The 13,001-nt window shown below is 45.8% G+C and overlaps 1 long non-coding RNA gene across 7 annotated transcripts in view; it reads right to left on the bottom strand.

Moving 5' to 3' along the window:
* The window catches only part of LOC307218037, a 157,060-nt gene that overhangs the window by 133,549 nt on the left and 10,510 nt on the right, over window positions 1–13,001 (bottom strand). Inside the window, exon 3 of one of the 7 annotated variants that reach the window (XR_013839676.1) lies at window positions 368–1,426. The exons of 1 other annotated variant lie outside the window; for it this stretch is intronic. This is a non-coding gene — a long non-coding RNA (uncharacterized lncRNA). 5 more of the 7 variants (XR_013839677.1, XR_013839678.1, XR_013839679.1 and 2 more) reach the window with 5 other exon arrangements.

Here is a 13,001-nt window from a genome sequence, read left to right as displayed (position 1 = left end):
CATCTGGCTGGGTTTCCCCAGCCACTCTGGGCGGCTTCCAACAAAGATGAAAAATACACTAAAATGTCACATATTAAAAACTTCCCTGAACAGGGCTGCCTTCAGATGTCTTCTGAATGTCAGGTAGTTGTTTATCGCTTTGACATCTGATGGGAGGGCATTCCACAGGGTGGGCGCCACTACTGAGAAGGCCCTCTGCCTGGTTCCCTGTAACTTGGCCTCTCGCAGTGAGGGAACCGCCAGAAGGCCCTCGGAGCTGGACCTCAGTGTCCGGGCAGGAGGAGGAGACGCTCCTTCAGATATACTGGACCGAGGCCATTTAGGGCTTTAAAGGTCAGCACCAACACTTTGAATTGTGCTCGGAAACGTATGTCAGTGCTCTGGGAGTTTGTCCGTCTCTGTATACATACATACAAAGAATATATCTGAATGACAAAAAAACAGACAACACACACAAAGAGAATGGCAAAACAACTAAGTTCAATGAGAGGCGATTTAGATAATGAAATCAAAAGAAAAAGTAATATCAAGAGTGAATGAAAATGATGCAATTATGAATCTACAAATGGGGAATGAAATACAACTTGCATGGTGCAATGAAAGAGATAGGTAATTCCCCCCCCCCCCCTATTTTTGTACAGTCATACCGCGGGATAAATACGCTTCAGGTTGAGCACTTTCGGTTTGCGCTCCGTGGCGACCCGGAAGTAACGGAGCGTGTTACTTCTGGGTTTCGCCGCTCGCGCATGCGCAGACGGTCAAAATGACGCCACGTGCATGCGCGGAAGCGGTGAAACACGATCCGTGCATGCACAGACGCGCTGTCACATCTTACGTTATGTTCAGGATGCGAATGGGGCTCCGGAACGGATCCCGTTCGCATCCCGAGGTACCACTGTATTTACAGATGCCACCAAATAAAATCATATTTCTAAGGGATTTGCCACGCATGTGACAGTGCTGTGCTATATTTAATAAATAACCCCACAAACAGAGGTGAAATAAGAAGGCTCAACATCTCCCCTAGCCTCCATATCTGGGTTTGTGCAATATTTTGAAAAGCTGCACAGGTGTGTGGAGGGCAGGGGAAGACCAGCAATTGGCTAAAACGTCAATGCTTTCAAGAAGCTAATGCTAAACCATTGACTAACTTCCTGCCAAGTTACAGTACGGACCTATTATTCCTTCAGCCCTTCCTCTCCAGAGCTTGGAGCCCTGTCTTAGCCTGAGAACAAGCCTGCGAGGTAGGCAAGGTATATGCTGCACCACTGCAGAAGAAGAGAAGGATGTGTTGTACGGGAAAGGAATCCAGTTTCTCGAGAACGTTTGGCTTTTAAAAGAGAAAAAGAACCCAAAGCTTATCTCCGATGGTTTTCGTGTAAATACATTTTCAAGGCGTCGCTCCAAATCCTGGCCGGTCCGCTATCTGGGGAGAAAAAACACATTTTTCTAAGCAACAATAGTCTGCAATTTGAATGCTGGGGGGGGGGGGGGAGCAGAGCAACATCCTTGAAAACAGAAGCATTTCCTTGAGGCATAATTTCTGAATTCCATGCAGTTCAGTTAAAAATAGATTGGGTGGATAGATTGGGTGGAGCTGCACTTAGCCTCCAAGTTCCCAGTCCATATGGAACATCTTTCTGAAGCAAGCCATGCTGGAACAAACAGGGGGTCTGCTGGAACCCAGCCGCCCATGAATCCCCCTGGTTTAGCAGGCGTTGTGCAGGAGATCTTCCTCCTGGCAGATCTCCCTGGAAAGTTCCTTTAAGATGTTTCAGTTCTTGCAGTTCTGCTCTCCCATTCACTGTTGAAATTCAGATTGTCGGCACTTGAGACTAGGAGGGCTGCATTTTGGTCTTATTGACTAGAGTGTGACATATTTACTGATGGTTCTATGCACTGAATTGCCATGCTGTCTGCTCTAAAGGCAGTGAAAGCCTGTGTCCAATGCTTGCCCTACTCAAGGTAGGCCCATTGTAGGTAATGACTGGGAGCAGCCGCCGAGACCACATAACACCGGTCTTGAAATACCTACACTGGCTCCCAGTACGTTTCCGAGCACAATTCAAAGTGTTAGTGCTGACCTTTAAAGCCCTAAACGGCCTCGGTCCAGTATATCTGAAGGAGCGTCTCCACCCCCATTGTTCAGCCCGGACACTAAGGTCCAGCGCTGAGGGCCTTCTGGCAGTTCCCTCACTGCAAGAAGTCAAGTTACAGGGAACCAGGCAGAGGGCCTTCTCGGTAGTGGCGCCCGCCCTGTGGAACGCCCTCCCACCAGATGTCAAAGAGAAAAATAACTGCCAAACTTTTAGACGACACCTAAAGGCAGCCCTGTTTAGGAAAGCTTTTAATGTTTAATAGGTTATTGTATTTTAGTGTTTTGTTGGAAGCCACCCAGAGTGGCTGGGGAGACCCAGACAGATGGGTGGGGTAAAAATAAATAAATAAATAAATAAATAAATAAATAAATAAATAAGTAAGTAAGTAAGTAAGTAAGTAAATTTATTATTATTATTATTATTATTATTATTATTATTATTGGCATGGTTACCTTATTGCAATCTTAGGCTTGGATTCAGCCATGTACCCTACCCTGGAAGTAAGACCCACTGCATGCTATGGGCCTTCTGAGAAAGCATGCCGAGTCTCTGTGATTGGGAGAACGACTTTGGAAACAAGTGTTCCTGGATATTGTTTCTCTTACCAAAGCATGCAATCGCATTTCCCTGCTGCTGGCTTATTTTTAATACTTGCTTTTTTGGCAACGAGAGCAGAGACGCTGGCAGGCCTCTGGACAGATCCTGTAAACAGATCAGTTTTGTTTGGCCCTTCGCAATTTTTCAACTGTGTTTGCTCGGAAAGGGGGAGGGATATTTCCAAGTCGTAAGCGAGAGGCAGACGCCCTGCATTATTGTTCTCTCGGTGTTTGAATGTGATGGCCCATCTATAGCTACATGCATGGAGATCTTGCATGTAAAGCTACCACTGGAAGGCGCCAGCTTCATATGGACTGCAGAACCTGTGAAGTGGTCAGTTTGTGGGGTGAAACAGCTTTCTCCCTGCCTCTAGAGCACTGTCTGGAGAAGGCAGCGATACCCAAGAAAATATTAGTTGATCCCTGAAACAGAGACCTAGTTCTCATTGAAATAGTAAACCAGTGTCCTGACAGTACCGCTTCATATTGCTTTTAGGGTTTGCATTACTGGCCATACACCATCTCCCCACCTCATAGAAAGCTAGCATCTCAGCCCTTCTCCTGGACATGCTAAGTTTCTTTTTGCAGGGAATTGTATTTTATTTTTTTATTTTTTTCTAGCAAGGAGAATTTAATCATGCGAGCCTCTATGTGCATTCTGAGGTGGGATGCAGCCCAGATAGCTCAGTCTAAAAGCACGAGATTCTCTTAATCTCAGGGGCACGGCTTCAAGAAGGGTGAAAGATTCCTGCATTGCCTGGGCCAGAGCGTTGGGCTAGATGACCCTCGCGGACCCTTTGTGACTCAAGCTTCAAGCCACAGCTTGACTCCCTCCATGAGGACCAGAGCATTCGCTGAAATTAATGTGCCGTTCAACAAGACAGCGTCCTTTCCGCCCACTCTTATTTGGACGGCACTGCTTTCAATACAAACCATTAGCCTAGGCAAACACTCCTTGCTTATCTTCTGCGGTTGGTGCCAAGCTGCCGTGAGTCTGCATTTTTGCGTGTGGCAAGTGAGGATCCCAGTTGCTTCAGCATGTGTTTACTGGAGACAGGGCGGCTGGCGTCCCTTGTTTTGCCTCTTTGAAGAAGGTGCCTGGTTCCTCTTGTGCCACTAGGGGGAGATGTAAACCCTGCAGCTCGACTGGAGAGAGGGCCACGATTCATCAACTCTCACTGGGGGAAATGTACAGTGGTACCAGGGCCGTCTTAAGCATATGTGGTGCCGGGGTGCAAAGATGAAGGAAACGAACTATGTGGGGAGCAGGATTTAAATCCACACTCACACGCTTTAAAAAAAAGAAATCCCCCGTAAACGCTGCTAATAGAATCCAGCCAGATGGGCAGGGTATAAATATATTATTATTCCTTCCAGTAGCACCTTAAAGACCAACTAAGTTAGTTCTTGGTATGAGCTTTCGTGTGCATGCACACTTCTTCAGATACACTGAAACAGAAGTCACCAGACCCTTCTATATAGTGAGAAGGTGGGGAGGGGTATTACTCAGAAGGGTGGTGGGATTGGGTGATTGGCAGATAGCTGTGATGAGCCTGTTGACGACTCTTAACGACTGCAATAGGTCTTACAGGAAAAAGCAAGGGGTGAGAAGGTGAAAAATGGCTTTGTCATGTATAATGAGATAAGAATCCAATGTCTTTGTTCAGACCAGGTCTCTCCATGGTTTTAAGTTTGGTAATAAGTTGCAATTCAGCAGCTTCTCTTTCCAGTCTTCTGCGGTTGGTGCCAAGCTGCCGTGAGTCTGCATTTTTGCGTGTGGCAAGTGAGGATCCCAGTTGCTTCAGCATGTGTTTACTGGAGACAGGGCGGCTGGCGTCCCTTGTTTTGCCTGGTTATATTATTATTATTATTATTATTATTATTATTATTATTATTATTGATATACCACCTTTTCCTCCAAGGTGCTCCAGGTGGGGTTACGTGGTTCTCCCTCCCATTTCATCCTCAAAACAACAACCCTGTCAGGTAGGCCAGGCTGAGAGATGGCGACTGCCCCAAGGTCACCCAGTGTGCTTCATGGTGGAGGGGGGATTCGAACCCTCTTCCCAGTCTGACACTAACCATTACACCACAGAGGCTCCCTGTTCCGGCGTCACACAGTCTTGCTCAGTTCCGATCCTGATGTGGGGAAAACCTCTGTGCAACAAAGTAGAACCCCGTGAGTAGACACTATGCTGATTTTTTTTAATCTTATGGTGAACATCATCATTATTTTTAAAAATCATTTTTATTGGTTTTTCCAACAGAAAGTTGTAAACAAAGAATAAAAAAGTATATTCATATAAAGAGATTCCTCCAAATCTCCGGACTCTTCCCCGCCCCATCCACCCCGTGGTGGTCCCATTTTGAACACTTATTACTGCATATTCTTTCATACTCCAATTTTTATATCAAACCACATTGTCCGTGGTAATTGCTAAACTACAAGTGAGATCAAAACCCTGCTAATGTTTCCATCTGTTTACAGTGGTCTCCTAAGTAACTTATAAATTTTCCCCATTCTTTTATAAAGTTTTCGTCGTCTTGGTTCCCAAGTTTTCCAGTCAGTTTTGCCATCTCGGCATAGTCTGTCAGCTTGGTTTGCCTCTCCTCTCTGGTAGGGACTTTGTCTTCTTTCCATCTCTGGGCTAGTAATGTCCGGAAAGCTGTTGTTTCATACATAAAAAGTCTCCTCTGTTCCTTTGAGATATCAGTACAGTCATAACTCGGGTTACAGACACTTAAGGTTGCGTTTTTTTTGGGTTGCGGACCACCAAAACCCGGAAGTACCGGAACGGGTTACTTCTGGGTTTCGGCGGTTGCGCATGCGCAGAAGCACTGAATCGCGCTATGCGCAGAAGCACTGAATCGCAACCCACGTAGGTGCAGACATGCCGCTGCGGGTTGTGGACACTGCGGGTTGCGAATGTGCATCCCACACGGATCATGTTCGCAACCTGAGCGTCCACTGTACCTGTAATTCCCAATAGAAAAGAAATTAACAAAAGTTATTTTCTGTTGATTTGGTTTCTTAACAAAGAATTCTGGTTTCTTAACAAAAGTGATTTTAAACATTTTCTTCCTTTCATTATATATCATCTCCCAGAAAGCTTTTCTTACTTTACAAGTCCACCACATATGATAAAAGTTGCCTTCTTTTTCTTTACATTTCGAGCAAGTATTTGTAGTTGTCCTATACATTATGGTGAACGTCATTTGATCCACATGTCAAGCTGCCCCACGCAGTTACTTCCCACATGCTTTGTGCGATTTGGAATCGGTGTTCCCATTTTTTAGATATGGAAAACTGAGGCCAAGATGTTACACTCATTCGTTGCATCTGTAGGTCACACCCAAGCATACAGTGGTGCCCCGCAAGACGAACGCCTCGCAAGACGGAAAACCCGCTAGACGAAAGGGTTTTCCGTTTTGGAGGCGCTTCGCTAAACGAATTTCTCTATGGGGTTGCTTCGCAAGACGAAAAAATCTTGCGAGTTCCCACGGGTTTTTTCGCTCCCCCCCCTTTCCTAAGCCGCTAAGCCGCTTAACAGCTGATCGCTAAAAGCCGCTAGACTGCTAATAGCGCTAATCCGCTAAGCTGTCAATAGGCTTGCTTCGCAAGACGAAAAAACCGCTATACGAAGAGAATCGCGGAACGGATTCTTTTCGTCTTGCGAGGCGCCACTGTACCTCTGTTCTCCTGCATAAACTAGAACGCGTCGTGCCTCTTGGATAAAGGACAGGTCAGCCAACATAAGCTTTGTGGAAACATCTGAACAAAATGGGGCAAGCTCAGAGTTAGGCATATTTGGCATTGCCACCCACAGATTTTTTACTGGGGAGGGGGGAAAGGGGGAGAGTGGGCTAGTTTTCCCACCCGACCCCAATGTAAGGAGAATTTGCTCTCGTATCTCAGGTTCTACAAATGCTAAAACATTTGGGAAAGTCTCTTGTTCAATGAAATCCTGCTCCGCACCGCATCCCCAATCAGCTCTGGGGATGCCCACTAATACTCAAGCAGATTTGAGGAAAAAGGAAGGTAGTTCTGTGGGGCAAGTGTAAATGTTCTAACGCTTCAAAGATGCTCTCAAGGCAGAACTAAAAAAAAAAAAGCAGTACAGTGGTATACCTCGGGTTACATACGCTTCAGGTTACATATGCTTCAGGTTACAGACTCCGCTAACCCAGAAATAGTACCTCGGGTTAAGAACTTTGCTTCAGGATGAGAGCAGAAATCGTGCAGCGGCGGCGCAGCGGCAGCAGGAGGCCCCATTAGCTAAAGTGGTGCTTCAGGTTAAGAACAGTTTCAGGTTAAGAACGGACCTCCGGAACGAATTAAGTACTTAACCCGAGGCACAAATAACTGGGAAACACTGGCCTGCGAGCGCTCCAATTGGAGAACAGAGCTATTGCACAACCAACCTTACTGTATGCTTGTGAAACATGGACCTCTTATAAACGCCATCTCCAACTCCTTGAAAGATTCCATCCATGGTGTCTCCAAAAATTTTTACATATCACTTGGGAAGGCAGGTGAACTAATATCAGTGTACTGGAAGAAGCAAAGATCAGCAGTGTTGAAGCAATGATTCTTCAACCTCAACTTCGTTGGACTGGTCATGTTGTGCGGGTGCCTAATGATTGTCTTCCAAAGCAATTGCTCTATTCCGAACTTAAAAATGGAAAGCGTAATGCTGGTGGTCAACAAAAGAGGTTTGAAGACTGTCTCAAGGCAAATCTAAAAAAAAAAAAGGCAGTATAAACACCGACAATTGGGAAACACTGACCTGCGAGCGCTCCAGTTGGAGAACAGCCTTTACCAAAGGTGTCATGGGCTTTGAAGATGCTTGAACTCAGGACGCAAGGGAGAAACGTGCTAAGAGGAAGGCACGCTTGGCAAACCCTCACCATGATCAACTCCCTCTTGGAAACCTAGGTCCTCACCATGGAAGATCATGTGGATCTAGAGTTGGCCTCCACAGTCACTTATGGCCTCAAGGTTAAAACCATGTTTATGGAAGACAATCTTACTCGGCTACGAGGAATCGCCAAAGAAGAAGATATGTTTTAACAGAAGAAGAGCACTAGACGCTACCATTAAGGGGGTGGGCGTTCAAATGAAAGTTGGGATTTCCCCCCTTTTCTCTCTTCCCACCATGGGCACCCATTGAGGGCAAGCAAATTTCTGCCCTTCATAGGCAAGGGTTTCACAAGGCAGAGAGGCCTTCTCTGATTTTGGCGATATGGTGGAATCTTCCAACTCATCCTTTGGTTTTGTTAACTGGGAAAGAAGGAACTGAGTGATTAGTCTTGGTATCTATTTGATTTTTATTTAGCAAGATTTATATATCACTTTGTCAAAATAATATCATTCCCTCAACGGTTCACGTAAAAGATGTAAGATAGTCACAAGCAAATACTGCTGAGATCAAAACACGTTTTGAAAATACCTGGCCGTAATAAAATGTATCACAGTATAGGGAAAAATCCTATATTTTTAAAGACAAATGTGCACCATAAAAAATGCACAAGTCTCAGTAGGCTCAAAAAGCACTTTTTAGCTGGCACTGAAAACAGTACAAAGGAGGTTAATATTAATAGGCTGGGAGTTCCAGAAAACAGGGGATGCCAATATTGATTTCTCGCAAGTGCGTTACAAACAAAGTGGTTGAGTATTGAGTGCTTTTCAAATGGATCTGGAGGCAGAGGAATTGAGTGTGGGTTTGTTGTTGTTGTTGTTGTTTTGTATCTTGTTGTTTGGCAAAAACTTTCAAGGCCGCTAAAAGTCACAGTCCAAGGATGTGAACGTTAAACTCTCAACTCACAAAACGGCAGCAGTGAAAGCAGACATGCATGAATCCATAATAAAACCAAATGCCCTTGATTTCATGGAATGCTCTTTGTGATATGGCTTTGTTTCCTGGCTGAAAACATACCCTCTCTGCGCAGGCTTTGGGGGGAGTTAATAAGAATAAGAATAAGAATAAGAATAAGAATAAGAATAAGAATAAGAATAAGAATAAGAATAAGAATAATATATTTGTACCCTGCCCATCTGGCTGGGCTTCCGCAGCCACTCTGGGCAGCTTCCAACAAAGGTTAAAAATACATTAAAATGTCACACAATAAAAACTTCCCTGAATAGGGCTGCCTTCAAGTGTCTTCTAAATGTCAGGTAGTTGTCTATCTCTTTGACATCTGATGGGAGGGCGTTCCACAGGGCGGGTGCCACTACCGAGAAGGCCCTCTGCCTGGTTCCCTGTAACCTCGCTTCTTGCAGTGAGGGAACTGCCAGAAGGCCCTCGGAGCTGGACTTCAGTGTCCGGGCAGGACGATGGAGATGGAGACGCTCCTTCAGGTGTACTGGGCCGAGGCCGTTTAGGACTTTAAAGGTCAACACCTATATTATTAGAAAGGCAGTTCTGAATATCAGAAGAGCCATCCTGCTAGATCCAGCCAGTGGTCCATATTGTCCACTGTTCTTACAGTGACCAACCAGCTGCCTCTAAAAAGTCTGCAAGAAGGAACTGAGAAAAACAAGAGCATTCTCTCCTCTTGCAATCCCCATCAGCTTGAATTCAGAGTGGCATCTTTGGCTCAGCGTTTCATCTGCTCCTCTTGTTTCATTAATTGGATGGCAGTCACCTTTTATGTTCTGAGGATTTGGCATGCAACCTCTCCCTGCAAAATACTGATGCAATCCACAGCACTTCTTGGCTGAGCAAACCTCACCTGGGAATTTCGACTGTGCTGTTTCAGGTAAATGTCTCGTGGTGAGGAGGAGCGATTGCCTCTGGCTTTAAAAGAGGCTGTTGCGTGACCGCTCCTAAAGAACACAACTTTGGATGAAACTGGGGCAAATGTTGATTGCCCAGTTGCCAACGTTCCTTTCGAGTACGAGGCGATCAAGAAAGTAGTCGCAGTACAATGATAGAGACACGCTTGGAAGATACAGGTTATCTAGACCCATTTCGGTCTGGTTTCAGGATGGAACTGGTCTTGCCGTCCCCGACAGAGAACCTTTATCAGCAAAGGGACGTCGAGAGTGTGACCTTGCATTTAGCACAGCCGCACCAGAAATTTGCAACACTGCTCCTAAGGAAGTCAGCCAGACACCCACAGCCCTGATATTTCATTTTCAGCTGAAAATGTGTTTCTTTTGCCAAGTGTTATTGAAGAATTGATACGATTCAGCTCAGTTGGCAGAGCACGAGGCTCTTCATCTCAGGGCTGTGAGTCTGAGCCCCGTGTTTGAGTCTATGACTCTATGTAGTGTTGGTCGCTTGTTCTGTGTTTTAATAGTTTTATGATGTTTGAGCGATTTCATTGTACATAGACTTTTAATATTTTTATGAGCTGCCTGTTTATAAGTATTAATAATGGTAGCAATCAAAATTAGCAGCGTTAGGAGAATAACATTGTCTTCACCAGGCAGAGGGCCTTCTCGCTAGTGGCACCCGCCCTGTGGAACGCCCTCCCATCAGATGTCAAGGAAATAAACAACTATCTGACTTTTAGAAGAAATTTGAAGGCAGCCCTGTTTAGGGAAGTTTTTAATGTTTGATGTTTAGTCGTGTTTTTAATATTCTGTTGGGAGCCGCCCAGAGTGGCTGGGAGTCTTGTCGTCTGGACAGACCAGGGCCTCTGGACACACTGCCCAGGATTGAGCCCTAGGGGAGTCACTTCAGTGCTACAAAGACAGCAGGAAAAAAATCTGAATTACATTAAATAACGTAGTCACTTTATAGCCACAGACGCGGGTGGCACTGTGGGTTAAACTACAGAGCCTAGGATTTGCCGATCAGAAGGTTGGCGGTTCGAATCCCCGCGACGGGGTAAGCTCCTGTTGCTCTGTCCCAGCCCCTGCCAACCTAGCAGTTCGAAAGCATGTCAAAGTGCAAGTAGATAAATAGGTACCACTCCTGCGGGAAGGTAAATGGCGTTTCCGTGTGCTGCTCTGGTTCGCCAGAAGCGGCTTAGTCATGCTGGCCACACGACCTGGAAGCTGTACGCCGGCTCCCTCGGCCAATAAAGCGAGATGAGCGCCGCAACCCCAGAGTCTGTCACGACTGGACCTAATGGTCAGGGGTCCCTTTACCTTTACTTTACAGCTCTTCCCTAGAGTTCTGGGTTGATTTAGCAAAAGATGTGTTAATATATGTTAATATCCCTCCCCCCATAGATGGTGTTTCTTGCATAGCTCATCATCTTTGTAGCTCATCACGGGTGTGAATTGCACAATTGTGTACTTCTCCACATTAGCTGGCCTGGTCATGTGAGGTTGGTCAATCAGTAGACGGACCAGACGACATCAAGTATTTGCGCAATTGAATTTCCAAACTTTTTTAGGTACTGCTGCCTTGGTTCCATAAACTCACCCCAAGGGCCCCCTGCCCTGCCCTGCCGATCAAAGGCGTTATTCAGAATAGCAGTTTGCATGAGCCACCAGGGAACATGACGCAGTAAAGTTCAAAACAGTTGCACGTTTGTTCAAAAATCCAAAACCTGGGTTTCAAAGTAGGCTTTCTCCAGTTCCAGGGCATGGATGGAGGTGGACGAAACCAGGAAAGGAGATTGACAGCTGTCCCAAAAGGGAACGCTGCTTCAGCACCGGTAAATACAGGCCGCTTAGTTCAGGTCTCGCCAACCAGATGTTTGGACTACAACTCCTAACATCCCCAGCCAGCACAGCTGATGGGAGTTGTCCTCCAAAATGTCTGGAGGTCACCAGGTTGGCAAAGTCTGATGTCGTTGATGTATTGCTTAGGAAGAGGGAGAGTACAGGAAATGATGAGACAATAGTATGAGACATCACCGCTAGCACACTTGCTGCTGCTTCCTGGCATGTGACCTTGGGGGGGGGGGACACCCCAAGGGCCCCCAAAATATGTTTTGTATGAGAAACCTATAAAAAGCCCCAACTGAATGAAAATAAGCCAACATTAAAAATGCAGCATTTTTTGTTAAAAATGGAACAGGATCACCACTTTGCTGCTTGTTGTTGTTGTTTAGTCGTTTAGTCGTGACCGACTCTTTGTGACCCCATGGACCAGAGCATGCCAGGCACTCCTGTCTTCCACTGCCTCCCACACTTTGGTCAAACTCATGCTGGTAGCTTTGAGAACACTGTCCAACCATCTTGTCCTCTGTCGTCCCCTTCTCCTTGTGCCATCTTTCCCAGCATCAGGGTCTTTTCCAGGGAGTCTTCTCTTCTCCTGAGGGGGCCAAAGTATTGGAGCCTCAGCTTCAGGATCTGTCCTTCCAGTAAGCACTCAGGGCTGATTTCCTTAAGAATGGATACGTTTGATCTTCTTGCAGTCCATGGGACTCTCAAGAGTCTCCTCCAGCACCATAATTCAAAAGCATCAATTCTTCGGCGATCAGCCTTCTTTATGGTCCAGCTCTCACTTCCATACATCACTACTGGGAAAACCATAGCTTTAGCTATAAGGACCTTTGTTGGCAAGGTGATGTCTCTGCTTTTTAAGATGCTGTCTAGGGTTTGTTGCTAATCTGCATTTATTTATTTGGAACAGAATCTGGGGCATATCTACTCTGTGTGCAAAAGACTTTCTGTACAGCTGGAACCCCGATTTGTCAGGGCTCTCAAAATGTATCTCCAGTTGAATGTGCCAATGGTGGGATGGTACCAACAGTTACGTTGCCCACTGAGCGTTCCATGTTTGCAGTGCTTCTCTTTGCAATAACAGTTTCATTAGGGGAAAGCTTGCGGGAATCCCCTTTTGCCGTTCTATCTCTTTACCGCAATGCATTCCCATCCTCTCAGGCAGATCCACCCTTTGTATCTGATGGGTTTCGTTTCCCACAACAGACCCCGGGGCATGTGATGGCTGTAACTTATCTGAGAGGGCAAGCAGCCAGTCAATTTGCTGAGAGTGCAAAGTGAGGAACCTGCACCGGGTGGCGATGAGGGGAGTTTATTCTTAGACGTCTTGCTGGCCCAGATGGACAGCCTACGTTGGGGCTTATGCAACCACCTCAAGGAGGAACATCCAAGGCTGGGGTAGCTTAACCTGTGCCTAAGCATGGAGGAGAAATTCGACTCAAGGCACATTTGAAGGTGGACATATCAGCTTTGCACTCTCAAAAACAGTTATCCTTCCAGCTTTGAAATTACCCGAATTTTGCAATGCAAAATGCCAACCAAGCAATGTTTGCAAAAGCACATCTGTTAGGAGGAAGTGTGTGTGAGAGAGAGACAATACCAGGGAAAATGACATATTGCAATATGTTGTAGAAGGAAAAATTGCTTCTGAAAATGTGCATGATAAACTGCATTTACAGT

This window comes from Podarcis cretensis (genome assembly GCF_951804945.1).
Source record: "Podarcis cretensis genome assembly, chromosome: 6".
Lineage (NCBI taxonomy): Eukaryota > Metazoa > Chordata > Lepidosauria > Squamata > Lacertidae > Podarcis > Podarcis cretensis.
The sequence above is the reverse complement of the archived record's forward strand: the minus strand, read 5'-3'. Positions and strand labels throughout refer to the sequence as shown.